The sequence below is a fragment of the Bombina bombina genome, chromosome 3 (assembly GCF_027579735.1).
Source record: "Bombina bombina isolate aBomBom1 chromosome 3, aBomBom1.pri, whole genome shotgun sequence".
NCBI lineage: Eukaryota > Metazoa > Chordata > Amphibia > Anura > Bombinatoridae > Bombina > Bombina bombina.
In genome coordinates, this window is record NC_069501.1 from 20,744,940 (window position 1) to 20,771,498 (window position 26,559).

Consider the following 26,559-nt stretch of genomic DNA (forward strand, 5'->3'; position numbering starts at 1 on the left):
CAGACAACTCTAAATACCAGCGTTGTCTTAAGGGTGCATTGGGAAAAAAAGCGGCGTTAGCTACGTGGGTCTTTACCGACAAAACTCTAAATCTAGCCGTATGTTTTGTAATTAGTTTTACTATGTTTTGTAATTATTTCTACTATGTCTTGTAATTAGTTTTACTATGTTTTGTAGTTAGTTTTACTATGTTTTATAATTAGATTTACTATGTTTTGTAGTTAGTTTTACTATGTTTTGTAATTAGTTTTACTATGTTTAGTAATTAGTTTTACTATGTTTTGTAATTAGTTTTACTATGTTTTGTAATTAGTTTTACTATGTTTTGTAATTAGTTTCACTATGTTTTGTAGTTAGTTTTACTATGTTTTGTAGTTAGTTTTACTATGTTTTGTAATTAGTTTTACTATGTTTTGTAATTAGTTTTACTATGTTTTGTAATTAGTTTTACTATGTTTTGTAGTTAGTTTTACTGTGTTTTGTAATTAGTTTTACTATGTTTTGTAATTAGTTTTACTATGTTTTGTAGTTAGTTTTACTATGTTTTATAATTAGTTTTACTGTTTTGTAATTAGTTTTACTGTGTTTTGTAGTTAGTTTTACTATGTTTTATAGTTAGTTTTACTGTGTTTTGTAGTTAATTTTACTATGTTTTATAGTTAGTTTTACTGTGTTTTGTAGTTAATTTTACTATGTTTTATAGTTAGTTTTACTATGTTTTGTGATTAGTTTACTGTGTTTTGTAATTAGTTTTACTATGTTTTGTAATTAGTTTTACTATGTTTTGTAGTTAGTTTTACTATGTTTTGTAATTAGTTTTACTATGTTTTGTAGTTAGTTTTACTGTGTTTTGTAATTAGTTTTACTATGTTTTGTAACTAGTTTTACTATGATTTGTAGTTAATTTTACTATGTTTTATAATTAGTTTTACTATGTTTTGTAATTAGTTTTACTGTGTTTTGTAATTATTTTTACTGTGTTTTGTAATTAGTTTTACTATGTTTTGTAATTAGTTTTACTGTGTTTTGTAATTAGTTTTACTATGTTTTGTTATTAGTTTTACTATGTTTTATAGTTAGTTTTACTGTGTTTTGTAGTTAGTTTTACTATGTTTTATAGTTAGTTTTACTGTGTTTTGTAGTTAGTTTTACTATGTTTTGTAATTAGTTTTACTATGTTTTGTAATTCGTTTTACTGTGTTTTGTAATTATTTTTACTGTGTTTTGTAATTAGTTTTACTATGTTTTGTAATTAGTTTTACTGTGTTTTGTAATTAGTTTTACTATGTTTTGTAATTAGTTTTACTATGTTTTATAGTTAGTTTTACTGTGTTTTGTAATTAGTTTTACTATGTTTTGTAATTAGTTTTACTATGTTTTATAGTTAGTTTTACTAAGTTTTGTAATTCGTTTTACTGTGTTTTGTAATTATTTTTACTGTGTTTTGTAATTAGTTTTACTATGTTTTGTAATTAGTTTTACTGTGTTTTGTAATTAGTTTTACTATGTTTTGTAATTAGTTTTACTATGTTTTATAGTTAGTTTTACTGTGTTTTGTATGTAATTTTACTATGTTTTATAGTTAGTTTTACTGTGTTTTGTAGTTAGTTTTACTATGTTTTATAGTTAGTTTTACTATGTTTTATAGTTAGTTTTACTATGTTTTATAATTAGTTTTACTGTGTTTTGTAATTAGTTTTACTGTGTTTTGTAGTTAGTTTTACTATGTTTTATAATTAGTTTTACTGTGTTTTGTAATTAGTTTTACTGTGTTTTGTAGTTAGTTTTACTATGTTTTATAGTTAGTTTTACTATGTTTTATAGTTAGTTTTACTATGTTTTATAATTAGTTTTACTGTGTTTTGTAATTAGTTTTACTGTGTTTTATAGTTAGTTTTACAATATTTTGTAGTTAGTTTACTATGTTTTGTAATTAGTTTTACTGTGTTTTGTAATTAGTTTTACTGTGTTTTGTAGTTATTTTTACCGTGTTTTGTAGTTAGTTTTACTATGTTTTATAGTTAGTTTTACTGTGTTTTGTAGTTAATTTTACTATGTTTTGTAATTAGTTTTACTGTGTTTTGTAATTAGTTTTACTATGCTTTGTAATAAGGTTGCACTGATACTATTTTTTTAAGAACGAGTACAATTACCGATACTTTTTTTTATGCCATGACAGTTTACCAAGCACAATACAGACTAATGATTTAAGATCACTTCTTTATAATTATGAACTGTACCTCAAAAGACATTTTGAAATAATAAAACTGTTTTATGTGCTTGTTGTCACAAAGTTCATAGAACATGTTTATACATAAAAATATTACAATAGCATATATTAATAATAACAACAATATATAACAGCTGCAGCAGCTGGGGCTGGAAAGCTAGAATTTACAATGATTACTTAATGCAATTGGGTTGTAGGGTGCCTATATAACTCATCAATCTGACATTTGTACGTAATACAAAGTAATATAATTTAATTCTGAAAATAATATTGGTGAAGGAGTATCCCAGTAATCCCCTTTGAGAAAAATGGGGCATTTGCATTCTACTGACTCAACAGAAAATAGGGCTGGTCTTCATATTTTTCCAGGGCTGCTTTTTATTCCCAGTCCAGCCCTGGCTAAGGATGTTCCTCAGAGTACAGTATGTTTTGAGCATACTTGTGCAAGATGAGAACTAGCAGTATAACAGGCAATCTATTAAGGAACAGAAACATCTCTACATGTTCAGCTATAAGTCTGTTTCTGCTATGAGTAAGGATGTTTGATGTTAAGCTGAACAGTCTTTCACTTTTCACACTACTGCATGGGTCAGAAATATATTTTTGGGCCATTAAATCTCAGTTTATTAACTGCCCAGTACATCAGGCATTTGGATGAAGTACAATGATCTTCCCCAGGTAGGCTTCCAACTGTAAAGTAGCAGCTTTTGGAGCACTGCTGTGACGTACAATAATACAAATAACAGCAATTTGTATTGGCAGAACAGAAGTAAACAATTCTTTGTTAAGTCTCCACTCCAGCTTAAAATGAAATGGGAACATGCAGTTTGAAAAATGCCACAAGATGGCATATGGGTAGTAATTGGAGGTATCGGTTTAAGTATCGGTGCATTTGCACGAGTATAAGTACTCATGCAAATACTTGGTATCATCACTGATACCGATACTAGTATCAGTATCGGTGCAACCCTACTTTGTAATTAGTTTTACTATGCTTTGTAATTATGTTTTACTATGTTTTATAGTTAGTTTTACTATGTTTTGTAATTAGTTTTGCTATGTTTTCTAATTAGTTTTACTATGTTTTTTAGTTAGTTTTGCTATGTTTTGTTATTAGTTTTACTATGTTTTGTAGTAGTTTTACTATGTTTTCTAATTAGTTTTACTATGTTTTTTAGTTAGTTTTGCTATGTTTTGTTATTAGTTTTACTATGTTTTGTAGTTAGTTTTACTATGTTTTGTAATTAGTTTTACTGTGTTTTGTAATTAGTTTTACTATGTTTTGTAGTTAGTTTTGCTGTTTTGTAATTAGTTTTACTATGTTTTGTAGTTAGTTTTGCTATGTTTTGCAATTAGTTTAACTATGCTTTGTAGTTAGTTATACTATGTTTTGTAATTAGTTTTACTATGTTTTTTAATTAGTTTTACTATGTTTTGTAGTTAGTTTTACTATGTCTTGTAATTAGTTTTACTATGTTTTGTCAGTATATTTATAAGAATTTTAGCATTTACTCTCCAAATAATATGTTAGTATATGGCCGGGTTATAACTGATATATTTAACAATCTTTCTTTAGTCAAATTCTTTTTTATTAACATAGAAATTGCAACAATCTTTCTTTAAACTAAACCCACAATTAAATATACATTTGCTAAGACAATACAATTAATATAAATATCTGAATTCTTTATTATTAGTAAATATTTATGAGCACATTGAAATATATATATTTGTAAGAATCAGAATAAGAGTCAGTATTATATGCGTATTCAAATAAAATATGCTATGCAAAGCTCATGCAAATGTACCTTTATAAACCAGCCTTTCATTCAGAGCTGCATTTAAAATATTACAATGAGACTTAAAGTAGCAGCTACAAACATTCAGCAATACGATTTACAGTGCTAATTTAAACAATAGTACAATATACACTTCTATTAAAACATCAGAAATTGTATATATTATTTATACAAAAACCCAATTCTGAGTTATAACTATATATTTGTACAGATAAAACATTTTAGCAGCAAGGATTTGTTTAACCATACACAGGCTGAATACTAGTAAAATGTAGACTGCTCTCTAAATCTATTAAATACAAATTGACTATGTTCTTACCAATAAGCTTTGTTTCAAGTTTTAAAAATGAGAACAATTATACTTCACCAATTTGAACCAATTTGTAGCGGTCTTTTGATCATCTCATTTAAAGGAAAGTTATTGCATAGACCAGGGATAAGCTTCCAGTTCCTTGCTGAAGTGAAATGTATTTCCAGGCAGCCAAAATCAAAAACACTTAGTATCAGCAAGTCACAAAAAAACTGTCCCCTTTGCATTGACTAATCCTGTTTTATAATCATTGATGACCTAGTTCGTTCACGCCCTTTGCTTGTCCCTTCTGATTGGTTCACCCTGTGAATGTAGGTTGCCAAGGAGATGCATTTTTTAACAGCCAATCATCTCCTGGCTGTAATACCTGTGTCGCAACACCGTACCTTGTCCATCGGGTGGCAGTATTACAAACAGACACAGCAATACATGCAGCATGACAAACAAACACAGCCATACATTTACAACCCAACATTGAAAGAAAATATTTCTTTAAAATGTGTAATAAATGCCATAATTTCCTTATATTAATAAGTTATATGTTTGTATGTATTTGGGCTAGGTCACAATATTTATTCTGATTATTCTGATACCAAAAATGTTATACTATTAAAATTGTATTATATTAAAGTAACTTCTATTTCTAATTATTAGCTTAAAATCCATTACAATTTTATTAGTATCCTGGCATTTATATACAAATAACAGCCTATTTTGAATTCAGTATTGTATTGTATTCCAACATGAATATGCTATATTTCACGTTTCTAATGGATCTTGGAAGCATGAATCCTTTCTATGCAGATCTGAAATAAAAATAAGTGTTATTAGTTATTTCTTTTTAGGTTCACAAATACTCTTAAATAATACAGATGCTAAGACATTTTATGCTTTCAATATATATATATATATATATATATATATAACATCGGAACATGAAGCACTCCAAAGGTCCTTTATCCAAATCACCTTTATTAGTGAACGTTTTAGGGCATAAAATAGCCCGTCCTCAGACTTACAAGGTTACAAAAACTTACCACCAAGCTGTGCTTATATCCACCACCAAACGATTGTGTCCACGCTCTCCACGATAGATGCGCCTCCCGGAACGAGTGACATCATCATCCGTGGCAACGTGCAAGGGACTACAATACAACAGGAAAATAAACAGATCGTAAATTGTAAATTCAAAAATAAAGAAAACAATACGCATCCTGACATAGCGCTGAAAAGAAAAAGTTAATGGCATGTAAACTTTGCTGTAATGTTCTCACCGCCGCTCCTAGTATGCCGGACCAAACGGTTACCAAGGCAACCAAATAAACAAACAATGATAAACTTATAATAGAGAGAACGGCATACAAGGGGGGCGTGAAAAAACAGTCACAAAACTGATCGCATAAAGTAATATGCATCACAAAAAAAGTAGCATTCACAATATACAAAAAAAGTTAATCTGCCAATACAATAAAACGGTTATTGAACAACCAAAAAATTATTATAAAAGTGTCTAGTACGATCATAAAGGATCTAGTAAGTTCATAAAAGAAAAATTTGTAACTAACACCGCTAGACAGAAAGCTGGCACTACCAACTGGGTCACCACAAATATAGTGAGTAGAACACAGGAGCCAAACTGTGAAGCGGTGTCTGCTACAAAACAAATTACTATTATTGCAAACTAACAATGATCGATAACGGGTTAATGCAGTAAATTATTAGCTAAACACAACCAAAAATTAGGCCATCCAAGAAAGAAATTAATATTAATACATATTTTACCATAACGTAATCCTCAGCAAAACCAGGTATCTCAATTAGAGCAAATAGAATGACAGAAATAGATAGTGGATCTCATAATATTGTGGACTCTATACATATTCATATCAGTTAAATGATTCAGGACTCCCACAAGAGGCACCCAATGTTGAATGGAGGTTATAAGAACACCTGCCAATCCAATTGGGTGTTAAGTCCATAGGGAACAAGGGTATTCAACTCGAATGTCCATTTTGCTTCCTTTTGTAGAAGCAAACGGTTTCTGTCTCCTCCTCTTGACAACGGCGGTACATGATCAATGATTGTGTACTTAAGGTCCATCAAATTGTGCTGTAGTTCCAGAAAATGTCTGGCTACCGGTTGTTCCGATGAACCCTTATTGAGTGCCGCCTTGATTGCAGACCGATGGTTTGCCATACGTGTACGTAAGTCATCGGTAGTCTTACCTACATAGTACAACCCACAAATACAATGTAGGAGGTATATTATATGTGTAGTGGTACACGTAAGTCGAAATTTATGCTTATAGATTTTACGTTTGTGTGGATGAGTGAAACATGAGCCAGTTATCAGTCCCCCACATGTCGTACAGCCGAGGCATCGAAAGACTCCAGGTTTTTTGATGTCTAACCATGTAGATGTTCTGTAGCTGTGTATAGGGTCAGTTTTGATTAATAAGTCACGCAGTGACTTCGACCTTCTGTAACCCACCCTAGGTGGTTCAGATTTGTACAGAGGTAAGGATCTGTCAGTGTTAATGATCTTCCAATGTTTTTTTAGGATATCCATGAGGGGACCCTTATCTCCTGTGAATGTAGTCACAAATATCATCCTTTTATCCTCCTCCTTAGACTCTCTGTCTTTGCCCTGACAAATGTTGTCACGCTGTTCAGACAATAATTTATGAGGATAGCTCCTTGTTTCAAAGCGTTGGACCATCTCTGTCAGTTGTTTATCCCTGTTGTCGATTTCCGAGTTGTTCCTAATTACTCTTAGCAATTGCGATTTGGGCAATGCTTTCTTTAATGCAGGAGGATGGCAACTGGTGTAATGCAATAGAGAATTTCTATCAGTGTCCTTTCTATATAGTGTCGACTGGATTTTACCATTCCCTCTATATAATCTGACATCCAAAAAATCGATTTGTGTTTTACTGGACACCATTTTAAACTTCAGAGCCGTGTTAGCCTCATTTAGTTGTTGGAACCAAGTCTCCAGGCATTCCAATGTTCCAGACCAGATCAAGAAAAGGTCATCTATATACCTCTTAAAAAAGCGAATATTTTCAACCTGAAAGAGTTTTGTCCCAAACTCCTCAAAATGGGCCATAAACAAGTTGGCATATGATGGGGCCATATTAGACCCCATCGCCGTCCCTTTCATCTGTAGGTAAAAAGATTGTTCAAATCTAAAGTAATTGGTGGTGAGGCAGAACTCCAATAATTGAAGTAGTACATCAGGAGGGGGTCCAATATAGGGATATCTGCAAAGATGAAATAAAACCGCTTGTAGCCCTTCCCCATGGGGAATCACAGTATACAGACTAGTCACATCTAATGTGACTAGCCATATATCTTCATCCATATCCTCAAAACCCTTTAGCATATCAAGAAGTGCCGCAGAGTCTCTCAAATATGATGGTGTTTGGTATACAAATGGCTGTAGAAACTTGTCCACAAAAGTTGCAATGGGTTGCTGTAGTGAGCCTATGGCAGACACAATGGGTCTGCCCGGTGGAGGTGAGATTCCCTTATGTATTTTAGGGAGGGTATATAGAACCGGGGTTCTTGGATGTATCACCGATAAGTAGAGATAGGTATCCCTGTTGATGAAACCCTGGTCATATATCAGTTTGACATATTCATCCAACTTTTTCTTGAATGCATGAGTGGGGTCATGTGGCAGTGATCTGTATGTGTTGTCATCAGCAAGTTGTGACAAGATCTCTGTCCTATAGTCTTTATAATTAAGGATGACCACTGCCCCACCCTTATCTGCTTCACGTATGATTAAGTCCTTGTTGCCTGAGAAGTTTCTTAAAACCTTCCAATCCTCCTTTGAGAAATTATTGAAAGCCTCTTTTTGGTGCATACCTATGGACTGATTCATGTTGTCACGCTACAAAAGGAAGCAAAATGGACATTCGAGTTGAATACCCTTGTTCCCTATGGACTTAACACCCAATTGGATTGGCAGGTGTTCTTATAACCTCTATTCAACATTGGGGGCCTCTTGTGGGAGTCCTGAATCATTTAACTGATATGAATATGTATAGAGTCCACAATATTATGAGATCCACTATCTATTTCTGTCATTCTATTTGCTCTAATTGAGATACCTGGTTTTGCTGAGGATTACGTTATGGTACAATATGTATTAATATTAATTTCTTTCTTGGATGGCCTAATTTTTGGTTGTGTTTAGCTAATAATTTACTGCATTAACCCGTTATCGATCATTGTTAGTTTGCAATAATAGTAATTTGTTTTGTAGCAGACACCGCTTCACAGTTTGGCTCCTGTGTTCTACTCACTATGGCCTAGATTTGGAGTTTGGCGGTAGCCGTGAAAACCAGCGTTAGAGGCTCCTAACGCTGGTTTTAGGCTACCGCCGGTATTTGGAGTCAGTCAAAAAAGGGTCTAACGCTCACTTTTCAGCCGCGACTTTTCCATACCGCAGATCCCCTTACGTCAATTGCGTATCCTATCTTTTCAATGGGATATTTCTAACTCCGGTATTTAGAGTCGTGTCTGAAGTGAGCGTTAGAAATCTAACGACAAAACTCCAGCCGCAGAAAAAAGTCAGTAGTTAAGAGCTTTTTGGGCTAACGCCGGTTCATAAAGCTCTTAACTACTGTGCTCTAAAGTACACGAACACCCATAAACTACCTATGTACCCCTAAAACGAGCCCCCCCCACATCGCCGACACTCGATTAAATTTTTTTAACCCCTAATCTGCCGACCGCCACCTACGTTATACTTATGTACCCCTAATCTGCTGCCCCTAACACCGCCGACCCCTATATTATATTTATTAACCCCTAACCTGCCCCCCACAACATCGCAGCCAGCTACCTACAATAATTAACCCCTAATCTGCCGACCGCAAAGAGCCGCCACCTACATTATAGCTATGTACCCCTAATCTGCTGCCCCTAACACCGCCGACCCCTATATTATATTTATTAACCCCTAATCTGCCCCCTCAACGTCGCCTCCACCTGCCTACACTTATTAACCCCTAATCTGCCGAGCGGACCGCACCGCTACTATAATAAAGTTATTAACCTCTAATCCGCCTCACTAACCCTATAATAAATAGTATTAACCCCTAATCTGCCCTCCCTAACATCACCGACACCTAACTTCAATTATTAACCCTTAAGCTGCCGACTGGAGCTCACCGCTATTCTAATAAATGTATTAACCCCTAAAGCTAAGTCTAACCCTAACACTAACACCCCCAATCGGATCAGAATCAGCCAATCGGATTGAACTTGATTCTGATTGGCTGATTCCATCAGCCAATCAGAATATTCCTACCTTAATTCCGATTGGCTGATAGAATCTTGGATGACGTCATTTAAAGGAACCATCATTCGTCGTTCAGTCGTCAGCCAGGATGGATGTTCCGCGTCGGAGGTCTTCAGGATGCTGCCGCTCCGCTCCGGATGGATGACGATAGAAGATCCCGCTTGGATGAAGACTTCAATTGGATGGAAGACCTCTTCTGCCCCGCTTGGATGAAGACTTCTACCGGATGGAGGACCTCTTCTTGCTCCGCTTGGATGAAGAATTTGGCTCGGCTGGGTGAAGACGACTCAAGGTAGGGAGATCTTCAGGGGCTTAGTGTTAGGTTTATTTAAGGGGGGTTTGGGTTAGATTAGGGGTATGTGGGTGGTGGGTTGTAATGTTGGGGGGGGGTATTGTATGTTTTTTTTTTACAGGCAAAAGAGCTGAACTTCTTGGGGCATGCCCCGCAAAGGGCCCTGTTCAGGGCTGGTAAGGTAAAAGAGCTTTGAATTTTAGTAATTTAGAATAGGGTAGGACATTTTTTTATTTTGGGGGGCTTTGTTATTTTATTAGGGGGCTTAGAGTAGGTGTAATTAGTTTAAAATTGTTGTAATATATTTCTAATGTTTGTAAATATTTTTTTATTTTTTGTAACTTAGTTCTTTTTTATTTTTTGTACTTTAGTTAGTTTATTTCATTGTATTTATTTGTAGGAATTGTATTTAATTTATTTATTGATAGTGTAGTGTTAGGTTTAATTGTAGATAATTATAGGTATTTAATTTAATTTATTTATTGATAGTGTAGTGTTAGGTTTAATTGTAACTTAGGTTAGGATTTATTTTACAGGTAAATTTGTAATTATTTTAACTATTTTAGCTATTAAATAGTTCTTAACTATTTAATAGCTATTGTACCTGGTTAAAATAAATACAAAGTTACCTGTAAAATAAATATTAATCCTAAAATAGCTATAATATAATTATAATTTATATTGTAGCTATATTAGGGTTTATTTTACAGGTAAGTATTTAGCTTTAAATAGGAATAATTTATTTAAGAAGAGTTAATTAATTTCGTTAGATTAAAATTATATTTAATTTAGGGGGGTGTTAGTGTTAGGGTTAGACTTAGCTTTAGGGGTTAATACATTTATTAGAATAGCGGTGAGCTCCAGTCGGCAGATTAGGGGTTAATAATTGAAGTTAGGTGTCGGCGATGTTAGGGAGGGCAGATTAGGGGTTAATACTATTTATTATAGGGTTTGTGAGGCGGATTAGGGGTTAATAACTTTATTATAATATCGGTGCGGTCCACTCGGCAGATTAGGGGTTAATAAGTGTAGGCAGGTGGAGGCGACGTTGTGGGGGGCAGATTAGGGGTTAATAAATATAATATAGGGGTCGGCGGTGTTAGGGGCAGCAGATTAGGGGTACATAGGGATAATGTAAGTAGCGGCGGTTCACGGAGCGGCAGATTAGGGGTTAATAATAATATGCAGGGTTCAGCGATAGCGGGGGCGGCAGATTAGGGGTTAATAAGTGTAAGGTTAGGGGTGTTTAGACTCGGGGTACATGTTAGAGTGTTAGGTGCAGACGTAGGAAGTGTTTCCCCATAGCAAACAATGGGGCTGCGTTAGGAGCTGAACGCGGCTTTTTTGCAGGTGTTAGGTTTTTTTTCAGCTCAAACAGCCCCATTGTTTCCTATGGGGGAATCGTGCACGAGCACGTTTTTGAGGCTGGCCGCGTCCGTAAGCAACTCTGGTATCGAGAGTTGCAGTTGCGTTAAATATGCTCTACGCTCCTTTTTTGGAGCCTAACGCAGCCTTTCTGTGGACTCTCAATACCAGAGTTATTTTAAAGGTGCGGCCAGAAAAAAGCCAGCGTTAGCTAGGCGGGTCGTTACCGACAAAACTCTAAATCTAGCCGTATATTTGTGGTGACCCAGTTGGTAGTGCCAGCTTTCTGTCTAGTGGTGTTAGTTACAAATTTTTCTTTTATGAACGTACTAGATCCTTTATGATCGTACTAGACACTTTTATAATAATTTTTTGGTTGTTCAATAACCGTTTTATTGTATTGGCAGATTAACTTTTTTTGTATATTGTGAATGCTACTTTTTTTGTGATGCATATTACTTTATGCGATCAGTTTTGTGACTGTTCTTTCACGCCCACCCTTGTATGCCGTTCTCTCTATTATAAGTTTATCATTGTTTGTTTATTTGGTTGCCTTGGTAACCGTTTGGTCCGGCATACTAGGAGCGGCGGTGAGAACATTACAGCAAAGTTTACATGCCATTAACTTTTTCTTTTCAGCGCTATGTCAGGATGCGTATTGTTTTCTTTATTTTTCAATTTACAATTTACGATCTGTTTATTTTCCTGTTGTATTGTAGTCCCTTGCACGTTGCCACGGATGATGACGTCACTCGTTCCGGGAGGCGCATCTACCGTGGAGAGCGTGGACACAATTGTTTGGTGGTGGATATAAGCACAGCTTGGTGGTACGTTTTTGTAACCTTGTAAGTCTGAGGACGGGCTATTTTATGCCCGAAAAACGTTCACTTATAAAGGTGATTTGGATAAAGGACCTTTGGAGTGCTTCATGTTCCGATGTTATTGCAATTTTGTTATAGCACCCAAGGCTATTATGGAATAAAATCTGGAGTGCACTTTGCTACACATTACTATATATATATATATATATATATATATATATATATACATATACATTTCTATTTCTAAAAGGTATTCATTTTCATTTTTTTTTTAATACACAGGGAATTGCAAATGCTAATTTGTCTGCTCTCAGTAATTTTAAGTTTACACCATAGCATTTGTCTTTGCTGGCTAAGGTCTTCACTGCCCCACCCACATAGCATGGGTTCAATCCATGAGCTTGTGCTAATTATCAGTCCCTTTTGGAAAATGCTTGCATTTTCAACATCTCTCCAGACGGGTCGGCATCTCCGTTGGAGGAAGCCCATATATGGGCATGTATCCTGATTCCAGTCTGCTAATTTCCATCTCATTGGGTCTTAAATCAACAGTCTTAGACATTTATGTCTTTATTAACTGTATGGGGGTAAGGGATGTTCTGAAGCTTGCATTTTCAATTAAGGAGCAAATGGTTTTGTCCTGTTCCAAGCCACAAACTCTGTTCTCTCCCAAAATCACTTCCACAACATTCCTCTAAGTGACTGTTCTAAATTGAGCAGGCCAAATGTTTCATTGTCCCCACCTGTGTGTTCAGCATAACTTTACATGCTGAGTGGGGGATAACTAAACATGATTGAAGCTAGTTTGTCTGAAAGAAATGAATCATTTTCTACTGACCAGCCAAATCTGAATAAATATATATATTTATTAACCTTAAAATATATTATTTAAAATATATATTTATTAACCTTACATATACCTTGACAGTTTTGTAATTAGTTTTACTATGTTTTGTAATTAGTTTTGCTATGTTTTGTAGTTAGTTTTCCTGTTTTGTAATTAGTTTTACTATGTTTTGTAATTAGTTTTACTATGTTTTCTAATTAGTTTTACTATATTTTGTAGTTAGTTTTACTATGTTTTGTAATTAGTTTTACTATGTTTTGTAATTAGTTTTACTATGTTTTCTAATTAGTTTTACTATGTTTTGTAATTAGTTTTACTGTGTTTTGTAATTAGTTTTACTATGTTTTGTAATTAGTTTTACTATGTTTTCTAATTAGTTTTACTATGTTTTGTAGTTAGTTTTACTATGTTTTGTAATTAGTTTCACTATGTTTTGTAGTTAGTTTTACTATGTTTTGTAGTTAGTTTTACTATGTTTTCTAATTAGTTTTATTATGTTTTCTAATTAGTTTTACTATGTTTTGTAATTAGTTTTACTGTTTTGTACTTAGTTTTACTATGTTTTCTAATTAGTTTTACTATGGTTTGTAGCTACTTTTACTGTTTTGTAGTTAGTTTTACTATGTTTTGTAATTAGTTTTGCTATGTTTTGTAGTTAGTTTTGCTATGTTTTGTAATTAGTTTTACTATGTTTTGTAATTAGTTTTACTATGTTTTCTAATTAGTTTAGTTTTACTATGTTTTGTAGTTAGTTTTACTATGTTTTGTAATTAGTTTTACTATGTTTTTTAATTAGTTTTACAATGTTTTCTAGTTAGTTTTACTATGTTTTGTAGTTAGTTTTACTATGTTTTGTAATTAGTTTCACTATGTTTTGTAGTTAGTTTTTCTATGTTTTGTAGTTAGTTTTTCTATGTTTTGTAGTTAGTTTTATTATGTTTTATAATTAGTTTTACTATGTTTTGTAATTAGTTTTACTGTTTTGTATTTAGTTTTACTATGTTTTGTAGCTACTTTTACTGTTTTGTAGTTAGTTTTACTATGTTTTGTAGTTTTACTATGTTTTGTAATTAGTTTTACTATGTTTTATAATTAGTTTTACTATGTTTTGTAGTTAGTTTTACTATGTTTTGTTAATTAGTTTTACTATGTTTTATAATTATTTTTACTGTGTTTTGTAATTAGTTTTACTATGTTTTGTAATTAGTTTTACTATGTTTTATAATTATTTTTACTGTGTTTTGTAGTTAGTTTTACTATGTTTTATAATTAGTTTTACTATGTTTTAAAATTAGTTTTACTATGTTTTGTAGTTAGTTTTACTATGTTTTATAATTATTTTTACTAGGTTTTATAATTAGTTTTAATATGTTTTGTAGTTAGTTTTACTATGTTTTATAATTAGTTTTACTATGTTTTGTAGTTAGTTTTACTATGTTTTATAATTAGTTTTACTATGTTTTGTAATCAGTTTTACTATGTTTTGTAGTTAGTTTTACTATGTTTTATAATTAGTTTTACTATGTTTTGTAATCAGTTTTACTATGTTTTGTAGTTCGTTTTACTATATTTTGTAATTAGTTTTACTATGTTTTGTAATTAGTTTTACTATGTTTTGTAGTTAGTTTTACTATGATTTGTAATTAGTTTTACTATGTTTTGTAATTAGTTTTACTATGTTTTGTAGTTTGTTTTACTGTGTTTTGTAATTAGTTTTACTATGTTTTGTAATTAGTTTTGCTATGTTTTGTAATTAGTTTTGCTATGTTTTGTAGTTAGTTTTACTATGATTTGTAATTAGTTTTACTATGTTTTGTAATTAGTTTTACTATGTTTTGTAGTTTGTTTTACTGTGTTTTGTAATTAGTTTTACTATGTTTTGTAATTAGTTTTGCTATGTTTTGTAATTAGTTTTGCTATGTTTTGAAGTTAGTTTTACTGTGTTTTGTAATTAGTTTTACTATGTTTTGTAATTAGTTTTGCTATGTTTTGAAGTTAGTTTTACTATGTTTTATAATTAGTTTTGCTATGTTTTGTGGTTAGTTTTACTATGTTTTATAGTTAGATTTACTATGTTTTGTAATTAGTTTTACTGTGTTTTGTAATTAGTTTTGCTATGTTTTGTAATTAGTTTTACTATGTTTTGTAGTTAGTTTTACTATGTTTTGTAATTAGTTTTACTATGTTTAGTAATTAGTTTTACTATGTTTTGTAATTAGTTTTACTATGTTTTGTAGTTAGTTTTACTGTGTTTTGTAATTAGTTTTACTATGTTTTGTAATTAGGTTTACTGTTTTGTAGTTAGTTTTACTATGTTTTATAATTAGTTTTACTGTGTTTTGTAATTAGTTTTACTGTGTTTTATAATTAGTTTTACTATGTTTTAGAATTAGTTTTACTATGTTTTGTAATTAGTTTTACTATGTTTATAGTTAGTTTTACTGTGTTTTGTAGTTAGTTTTACTGTTTTATAGTTAGTTTTACTGTTTTATAGTTAGTTTTACTATGTTTTATAGTTAGTTTTTAGTGTTGTCGCGAATAGTTCGCCAGCGAATAGTTCCCGGCGAACATAGCTTGTTCGCGTTCGCCGCAGCGGGCGAACATATGCGATGTTCGATCCGCCCCCTATTCGTCATCATTGAGTAAAACTTTGACCCTGTACCTCACAGTCAGCAGACACATTCCAGCCAATCAGCAGCAGACCCTCCCTCCCAGACCCTCCTACCTCCTGGACAGCATCCATTTTAGATTCATTCGGAAGCTGCATTCTTAGTGAGAGGAGGGACAGTGTAGCTGCTGCTGATTTAATAGGGAAATTGATAGCTAGGCTAGTGTATTCAGTGTCCACTACAGTCCTGAAGGACTCATCTGATCTCTGCTGTAAGGACAGCACCCCAAAAAGCCCTTTTTAGGGCTAGAACATCAGTCTGCTTTTTTTTTTTTCCTGTGTAATCTAATTGCAGTTGCCTGCCTGCCAGCGTGCGTGTGTCAGGCCCACAGCGTATACTGTGCCCACTTGCCCAGTGCCACCACTCATATCTGGTGTAACAGTAATGTACATTTAAAAAAAACAACACTTTTTTGACTGTGAAATAATAGCAGTCAGTTTCCTTCACATGTGTGCGTTTCAGTGCCTGCCAGGGCACAGTGTCACCCCAGTGCAACTCATATCTGGTGTAACAGTAGTGTACATTTAAAAAAAACAACACTTTTTTGACTGTGAAATAATAGCAGTAAGTTTCCTTCACATGTGTGCATTTCAGTGCCTGCCAGGGCACAGTGTCACCCCAGTGCAACTCATATCTGGTGTAACAGTAGTGTACATTTAAAAAAAACAACACTTTTTTGACTGTGAAATAATAGCAGTCAGTTTCCTTCACACGTGTGCGTTTCAGTGCCTGCTAGGGCACAGTGTCACCCCAGTGCAACTCCTATCTGGTGTAACAGTAGTGTACATTTAAAAACACAACATTTTTTTGACTGTGAAATAATAGCAGTCAGTTTCCTTCACACGTGTGCGTTTCAGTGCCTGCCAGGGCACAGTGTCACCCCAGTGCAACTCATATCTGGTGTAACAGTAGTGTACATTTAAAAAAAACAACACTTTTTTGACTGTGAAATAATAGCAGTCAGTTTAATTCACATGTGTGCGTTTCAGTGCCTGCCAGGGCACAGTGTCACACCAGTGCAACTCATATCTGGTGTAACAGTAGTGTACATTTAAAAAAAAAAAATACAATTTTGACTGTAATAAATTGAATAGCAGTTAGTTGTCTGCAAGCGTGTGTGTCAGCCCTACAGCGTCTACTCTGCTAACTTCTGCCAGTGCACAGTGCCACTCATATCTGTTGTCACAATAGCTTGCACGCATAGTACCACTAATCGAAAAAAAAATGACAGGCAGAGGCAGGCCACCCCGCAGGGGCCGTCGTTGGTCGTGGTGCTGTGATTCCCTTTGGCCCTAGAATAATGCCCAGTGTTCAGAGGCCACGTACCCCGAACTTGAACAGTTCTGAGGACATAGTTGACTGGCTAACACAGGACACCCAATCTTCTACAGCTTCCGCTCGGAACCTTGACGCACCATCCTCCTCCAGCTTAGCTTCGAGCACCTCTGAAGTTACCACTCGCCCGCCTGCCGCCATCACCAACACTAGCACCACAGCCGCTTCACTTGATCTGTCAGAGGAGTTATTTACACATCAGTTGCTGTTGCCACCATCAGAATGTCGTCATTGCAGAGCTCAGCAGTGTGGCATTTTTTTGTGTGTCTGCCTCTGACAACGGCGATGCCATTTGCAACCTGTGCCAAAAGAAACTGAGTCGTGGGAAGTCCAACACCCACCTAGGTACAACTGCTTTGCGAAGGCACATGATCGCACATCACAAACGCCTATGGGATCAACACATGAGTACAAGCAGCACACAAACTCAAAGCCGCCATCCTCCTCCTGGTCCAGCATCTTCAGCCACGTCAACCACTGCTGTCCTCCTTGCCCCCTCTCAACCATCCGCCACTCCGTCTCTCGCCTTGAGCAGTTCCTGCTCATCTGCCCACAGTCAGGTGTCTGTCAAGGACATGTTTGAGCGTAAGAAGCCAATGTCACAAAGTCACCCCCTTGTCCGGCATCTGACAGCTGGCTTGTCTGAACTCTTAGCCCGCCAGCTTTTACCATACAAGCTGGTGGAGTCTGAGGCGTTCCAAAAATGTTTATTGCTATTGGGACACCGCAGTGGAAGGTACCCGGCCGAAATTTCTTTGCACAAAAGGCAATCCCCAACCTGTACTTGATTGTGCAAAAGGAAGTAATGGCATGTCTGGCACACAGTGTTGGGGCAAGGGTCCATCTGACCACTAATACCTGGTCTGCAAAGCATGGTCAGGGCAGGTATATCACCTACACTGCGCATTGGGTAAACCTGCTGACGGCTGCCAAGCATGAAATGCGTGGCTCTGCAGAGGAGTTGGTGACACCGCCACGACTTGCAGGCAGGCCTGCTGCCACCTCCTCTACTCCTCCTACTCCATCCTCTTCCATAACATCCTCGGCTGAGTGCTCTTCTGCTGCTGTGTCTTGCTCCACATCAACGGCACCCCCCCAGCTCCCCAGGTACTATTCCACATCCCGGATATGGCAGTGTCACGCCGTCTTGGGGTTGACTTGCCTGAAAGCAGAGAGTCACACCGGACCAGCACTCCTGTCCGCCCTGAACGCACAGGTGGATCAGTGGCTGACTCCGCACCAACTGGAGATCGGCAAATTGGTTTGTGCCAACGGAAGAAATTTGGTGGCGGCATTGAATTTGGGCAAGTTGACACATGTGCCGTGTATGGCACATGTGTGTAATCTGATCGTACAACGCTTTGTGCATAAGTACCCAGGCTTAAAGGACATCCTGAAGCAGGCCAGGAAGGTGTGTGGCCATTTCAGGCGTTCCTACATGGCCAAGGCGCACGTTTCAGATATCCAGCGATGAAACAACGTGCCAGTGAGGCGCTTGATTTGCGACAGCCCGACACGTTGGACTTCAACACTCCTAATGTTCGACCGCCTGATCCAACAAGAAAAAGCCGTTAACGAATATTTGTATGACCGGGGTGCGAGGACAGCCTCTGCGGTGCTGGGAATTTTTTTGCCATGTTACTGGACGCTCATGCGCAATGCCTGTAGGCTCATGCGTCCTTTTGAGGAGGTGACAAACCTAGTCAGTCACACCGAAGGCACCATCAGCGACATCATACCATTTGTTTTCTTCCTGGAGCGTGCCCTGCGAAGAGTGCTGGATCAGGCCGTAGATGAGTGTAAAGAGGAAGAGGAAGAGTTGTGGTCACCATCACCACCAGAAACAGCCTTATCAGCATTGCTTGCTGGACCAGCGGCAACGCTGGAAGAGGATTGTGAGGAAGAGGAGTCAGAGGAGGAATGTGGCTTTGAGGAGGAGGAGGAAGATCAACCACAACAGGCATCCCAGGGTGCTCGTTGTCACCTATCTGGTACCTGTGGTGTTGTACGTGGCTGGGGGGGAAGAACATACCTTCAGTGAGATCACTGAGGATGAGGAACGGGACATGAGTAGCTCGGCATCCAACCTTGTGCAAATGTCGTCTTTCATGCTGTCGTGCCTGTTGAGGGACCCTCGTATAAAAAGGCTGAAGGAGAATGACCTGTACTGGGTGTCCACGCTACTAGACCCCCGGTATAAGCATAAGTGCCTGAAATTTTACTGAATTACCGCAAGTCGGAAAGGATGCAGCAGTTCCAATATAAATTAAAAAGTATGCTTTACACAGCGTATAAGTGTGATGTCACAGCACAAAGGGAATCTAACAGGGGAAGAGGTGAAAGTAATCCTCCTCCTCCCATGACCACGCCGGCAAGGACAGGGCGCTTTACAGATGTGTTGTTGATGGAGGACATGCAGAGCTTTTTAAGTCCTACGCATCGCCACAGCCCTTCGGGGTCCACCCTCAGAGAACGACTCGACCGACAGGTAGCAGACTACCTCGCCTTAACTGCAGATATCGACACTCTGAGGAGCGATGAACCCCTTGACCACTGGGTGTGCAGGCTTGACCTGTGGCCTGAGCTATCCCAATTTGCGATAGAACTTCTGGCCTGCCCCGCTTCAAGTGTCCTGTCAGAAAGGACCTTCAGTGCAGCAGGAGGTATTGTCACTGAGAAGAGAAGTCACCTAGGTCAAAAAAGTCTAGATTACCTCACCTTTATTAAGATGAATGAGGGATGGATCCCGAAGGGACTGACAGTGGGCGATACATTCGACTAAAAAAGGCCTGATGAGATGAGCTGCCTTGGGCTAAAAAGGGTCCACACGCTGCTGTATTTTATCTCTGAATGCCGGATGACTTGCGTGACTTATCCGCCACCAACTAGGGTTCAAGCTGCAATGTTTTAGGGCACTTTCTGCCTGGGAAACAAACATCAATTTTTCTGACCGCTGCTACAGCAGCGGCTGAAACAATACCTAATTTTTCAGGCATGTGTACATGCCTAATTTTTCTGGACTCTGGTACTGCACTGTGGCTTCAAAAACCAAACAAAAAAAAAAGCACATAACAGGGATTAAACTGATAGGAATAGTACTACTTAACACACCACTCCTATCTGGTGGCACAGTAGATTGCATGTGCAGTGCCCCAAATTTGAAGTAGGAGGTCCGACCAAACATCTTTTTCCATCTCCCGGTTCCTAAAATCGAAACCATATACACGTACCCTGATAGGGGACATAACAGGGATTAAACTGATAGGAATAGTACTACTTAACACACCTTATAATAACACAGAGAGAGGCAACGCAGAGATAGGAGTGTGAAGAAGAGGAGTCAGAGGAGGAAGGTGGCTTTGAGGAGGTGGAAGACCAAACAAAGCAGGTGTCCCAGGGGGCTTGTTGTCACCTTTCGAGGACCCTTGGTGTTGTACGTGGCTGGGTGGAGGAAGAGACCTTCAATGACATCAGTGAGGACAAGGAACGGGACATGGCTAGCTTGGTATCCAACCTTGTGCAAATGGGGAGTTTGTGGTTGTGCAAATGGACTGTTTGCGGTTGTTTGCGGTGCGCTAAACGGGGAGTTTGGTCTGTCACTGTTAAGCGGGCCTAACCCTTACACTACCTGATCGATACAATATTATACCTAATGTTTTAAAGCATGTTATTCCAAACAATTTAGGAATGTTAGGTGATTTATGCCCTTTATGGATTAAAACCAGACTCTGCATCAACTATGTAATTTTCCATGGGAGTTTTGCCATGGATCCCCCTCCGGCATGCCACAGTCCAGGTGTTAGTCCCCTTGTAACAACTTTTCCATCACTATTGTGGCCAGAAAGAGTCCCTGTGGGTTTTAAAATTCACCTGCCTATTGAAGTCTATGGCGGTTTGCCCGGTTCGCCCGTTCGCGAACATTTGCGGAAGTTCGTGTTCGCCGTTCGTGAACGGAAAATTTTATGTTTGCGACATAACTATTAGTTTTACTATGTTTTGTAATTAGTTTTACTATGTTTTGTAATTAGTTTAACTATGTTTTATAGTTAGTTTTACTGTGTTTTGTAGTTAGTTTTACTATGTTTTATAGTTAGTTTTACTATGTTTTATAGTTAGTTTTACTATGTTTTATAGTTAGTTTTACTATGTTTTATAGTTAGTTTTACTATGTTTTATAAATAGTTTTACTATGTTTTGTAATTAGTTTTACTATGTTTTATAGTTAGTTTTACTGTGTTTTGTAGTTAATTTTACTATGTTTTGTAATTAGTTTAACTATGTTTTATAGTTAGTTTTACTGTGTTTTGTAGTTAGTTTTACTATGTTTTATAGTTAGTTTTACTATGTTTTATAGTTAGTTTTACTATGTTTTATAGTTAGTTTTACTATGTTTTATAGTTAGTTTTACTATGTTTTATAGTTAGTTTTACTATGTTTTATAAATAGTTTTACTATGTTTTGTAATTAGTTTTACTGTGTTTTGTAGTTAGTTTTACTATGTTTTATAGTTAGTTTTACTGTGTTTTGTAGTTAGTTTTACTATGTTTTATAGTTAGTTTTACTATGTTTTGTAATTAGTTTTACTATGTTTTGTAATTAGTTTTACTATGTTTTATAGTCAGTTTTACTGTGTTTTGTAGTTAGTAGTGATGTCGCGAACATAAAAATGTGGGTTTGCGAACGGCGAAAGCGAACTTCCGCAAAAGTTTGCGAATGAGCGAACCGGGCGAACCGCCATAGACTTCAAAAGGCAGGCGAATTTTAAAACCCACAGGGACTATTTCTGGCCACAATAGTGATGGAAAAGTTGTTTCAAGGGGACTAACACCTGGACTGTGGCATGCCGGAGGGGGATCCATGGCAAAACTCCCATGGAAAATTACATAGTTGATGCAGAGTCTGGTTTTAATCCATAAAGGGCATAAATCTCATAACATTCCTAAATATTTTGGAATAACGTGCTTTAAAACATCAGGTATGATGTTGTATCGATCAGGTAGTGTAAGGGTTATGCCCGCTTCACAGTGCGCAGTGTAGGTGATATACCTGCCCTGACCATGCTTTGCAGACTAGGTATCAGTGGTCAGATGGACCCTTGCCCCAACACTGTGTGCTAGACATGCCATTATAGCAGACTTATATGGCTTTGGCGTTGCTTTTTGGTAATTAGAAGGCTGCTAAATGCCACTGCGCACCACACGTGTTTTATGCCCAGCAGTGAAGGGGTTAATTAGGGAGCATGTAGGGAGGTTGTAGAGTTAATTTTAGCTTAAGTGTAGTGTAGTAGATAACCCAAAGTAATATCTAGGCCCATTTTGGTATATTTAATGCCACCATTTCACCACCAAATGCGATCAAATAAATAAAAATTGTTAACTTTTTCACAAACTTTAGGTTTCTCACAGAAATTATTTACAACCAACTTATGCAATTATTGCATAAATGGTTGTAAATGCTTCTCTGGGATCCCCTTTGTTCAGAAATAGTAGACTTATATGGCTTTGGCGTTGCTTTTTGGTAATTAGAAGGCTGCTAAATGACACTGCGCACCACACGTGTTTTATGCCCAGCAGTGAAGGGGTTAATTAGGGAGCATGTAGGCAGCTTGTAGAGTTAATTTTAGCTTAAAGGAACAGTACACTGTAAAATTGTTTTTCCATAAATGTATTTTAAATGATTTGTTATACCAACTGCAGAGTATAAAATATTTGAGAAATTGCATTTTTGGGTTTATTTGTGTATCTGAAGTAGCTGGTTTTGTGCTTTGAAACCAAAGCCTATTACAATGGGTTGAGCTTCAGGTAATATCAGATCTCATTATGTTATCACTTTTATGTACACAGACTTGCTTCCTTATCTTATATTTGTCTGGAACACCAAAGCTCAATACATAGAGAGAACAATGGAAAATTATCATTTTATTACTTAACTATCATGCCCCCCACTGAGGGTGTAATCTCTTCTGCTGGCTTTGTTTACTTAGGCTTGTCAATAGCGTATACGCCAGTATCAAAACTTTCAGTATAGGTTGGGAAACCACAAGCTAAATCAGCTATTTCAAATGCTGAAATAGGAGTAAAGGAGCCACTTGCAACCAATTTAATACACTCTAGCAGGTAAAAAGGATCATTGGGAAAAATTTAAAGGGGAGAAAGTTTTTGGGTGAACTGTCCCTTTAAGTGTAGTGTAGTAGACAACCCAAAGTATTGATCTAGGCCCCTTTTGGTATATTTCATGCCACCATTTCACCGCCAAATGCGATCAAATTTAAAAAAAACTTAATTTTTTTTGCAATTTTAGGTTTCTCGCTGAAATTATTTACAAACAGCTTGTGCAATTATGGCACAAATGGTTGTAAATTCTTCTCTGGGATCCCCTTTGTTCAGAAATAGCAGACATATATGACTTTGGCGTTGCTTTCTGGTAATTAGAAGGCCTCTAAATGCTGCTGCGCATCACACTTGTATTATGGCTAGCAGTGTAGGGGTTAATTAGGTAGTTTGTAGGGAGCTTGCAGGGTTAATTTTAGCTTTAGTGTAGAGATCAGCCTCCCACCTGACACATCAGACCCCCTGATCCCTCCCAAACAGCTCCCTTCCCTCCCCCACCCCACAACTGTCCCCGCCATCTTAAGTACTGGCAGAAAGTCTGCCAGTACTAAAATAAAAGGTTTTAAAAATGTTTTAATTTTTTTAAGCATATTTACATATGCTGTGGTGTAGCATCCCCCTTAGCCCCCAACCTCCCTGATCCCCCCCAAAACAGCTCTCTAACCCTCCCCATCTGCCTTATTGATGGCCATCTTGGGTACTGGCAGCTGTCTGTGTCATGAACCAAGCCTCCAGACTAAAAAGAAAAAGAAAAGATCTGGGAGGCATTCTGCTAAGAAGGGCTGTCTGGGGATTTGAACCTGTGGCTCTGTGGTTGCTATTTCTGTTTGCTTATATGTTGAGCCACAGCCAGTTCTAGCAATAGCATGGAACTTAAAAGATCTGATAAATAACTATTTGCCTTACTTGTTATTACACCTGTGCAACACACAGGTGTTCTCAATTCTGGAATTAATCAGAACCAACCCTGTGCAAAACCTCCCTATTTAAGGATGGCTTTTAGTCTGCATTAGTGTCTTCACATTGGATCTGTTTTGTCAAGTCAGAACCTGTTTCCTGTATTTCTTTGGAGAAAGATTTCCTTTGCACCTGTTTACAAGGTATTACCAGGAGAAAGCCTTTACCTTTAAACCTGTTACCAATCTTCAAGTTTGTTTCCTGCCTTGTGCATTTCCTGCACTCAGCAATTACAAGGAGAGAGACTTTACCTTTAAACCTGTTACCAGTTTGCAAGTTGTTTCCTGCATTGTGTAATTCCTGCACTCAGCAATTTCAAGGAGAGAGACTTTACCTTTAAACCTGTTACCAGTTTGCAAGTTGTTTCCTGCATTGTGCAATTCCTGCACTCAGCAATTTCAAGGAGAGAGACTTTACCTTTAAACCTGTTACCAGTTTGCAAGTTGTTTCCTGCATTGTGCAATTCCTGCACTCAGCAATTACAAGGAGAGAGACTTTACCTTTAAACCTGTTACCAGTTTGCAAGTTGTTTCCTGCATTGTGCAATTCCTGCACTCAGCAATTACAAGGAGAGAGACTTTACCTTTAAACCTGTTACCAGTTTGCAAGTTGTTTTCTGCCTTGTGCAAATCTTACATTTCAGTTATTACCAAGAGAAAGACTTTCCTTTTTGAATCTGCATCTCTGCTTACTAGTTTTCTTTATTTTCACTCCTGCTGTATGTGGTCTTAACATACCTGAGTAGCATATTTAAATATTCTGCAAGTATTTGCTTAAACAAAGTATTTTGTTGTTTAAATAAATTTGTTTTCATTTTCAATCAGTATGGCTTCTACTAATCTTCCTTTAAAGCAACTGTTCCAGACAATGAGGCTCTCACATGATATCCTGAGACAGAACATGACAGTCTGCTATTATTTCACAGTCAAAAAAGTGTTTTTTTTTTAAATGTACACTACTGTTACACCAGATATGAGTGGTGGCACTGGGCAAGTGGGCACAGTATACGCTGTGAGGCTGACACACACCCTGGCAGGCAGGCAACTGCAATTAGATTACACAGGAAAAAAAAAAAAAGTAGACTGATGTTCTAGCCCTAAAAAGGGCTTTTTGGGGTAGAGATCAGATGAGTCCTTCAGGACTGTAGTGGACACTGAATACACTAGCCTTGCTATCGATTTCCCTATTCAATCAGCAGCAGCTACACTGTCCATCCTCTCACTAAGAATGCAGCTTCCGAATGAATTTAAAATGGATGCTGTCCAGGAGGTAGGAGGGTCTGGGAGGGAGGGTCTGCTGCTGATTGGCTGTAATGTGTCTTCTGACTGTGAGGTACAGGGTCAAAGTTTTACTCAATGATGAGGAATAGGGGGCGGACCGAACATCGCATATATTCGCCGTCCATGGCGAACGCGAACATGCTATGTTCGCCGGCGAACTATTTGCGACATCACTAGTAGTTAGTTTTACTATGTTTTATAGTTAGTTTTACTGTGTTTTGTAGTTAGTTTTACTGTGTTTTGTAATTAGTTTTACTATGCTTTGTTATAAGGTTGCACTGATACTATTTTTTTAAGACCGAGTACAATTACCAATACTTTTTTTTTATGCCATTTACCAAGCACAATACAGACTAATGATTTAAGATTGCTTCTTTATAATTATGAACTGTACCTAAAAAGACATTTTGAAATAATAAAACTGTTTTATGTGCTTGTTGTCACAAAGTTCATAGAACATGTTTATAAATAAAAATATTACAATAGCATATATTAATAATAACAACAATATATAACAGCTGCAGCAGATGTGGCTGGAAAGCTAGAATTTGCAGGGGTGATTACTGGATGCAATTGGGTTGTAGGGTGCCTATATAACTCATCAATCTGACATTTGTACGTAATACAAAGTAATATAATTTAATTCTGAAAATAATATTGGTGAAGGAGTATCCCAGTAATCCCCTTTGAGAAAAATGGGGCATTTGCATTCTACTGACTCAACAGAAAATAGGGCTGGTCTTCATATTTTTCCAGGGCTGCTTTTTATTCCCAGTCCAGCCCTGGCTAAGGATGTTCCTCAGAGTACAGTATGTTCTGAGCATAATTGAGCAAGATGAGAACTAGCAGTATAACAGGCAATCTATTAAGGAACAGAAGGATCTCTACATGTTCAGCTATAAGTCTGTTTCTGCTATGAGTAAGGATGTTTGATGTTAAGCTGAACAGTCTTTCACTTTTCATACTACTGCATGGGTCAGAAATATATTTTTGGGCCATTAAATCTCAGTTTATTAACTTCCCATTACATCAGGCGTTTGTCTGGATGAGGTACAGTGATCTTCCCCAGGTAGGCTTCCAACTGTAAAGTAGCACCTTTTGGAGCACTTCTCTGACGTACAATAATACAAATTACAGCAATTTGTATTGGCAGAACAGAAGTGAACAATTCTTTGTTAAGTCTCCACTCCAGGTTAAAATGAAATGGGAACATGCAGTTTGAAAAATGCCA

At 36.6% G+C, this 26,559-nt stretch overlaps 1 protein-coding gene across 3 annotated transcripts in view; it reads left to right on the forward strand.

The window, feature by feature from the left end:
* Nucleotides 1–26,559, forward strand: part of LOC128652800 (uncharacterized) — a 600,730-nt gene that overhangs the window by 35,895 nt on the left and 538,276 nt on the right. The window lies entirely within an intron of this gene.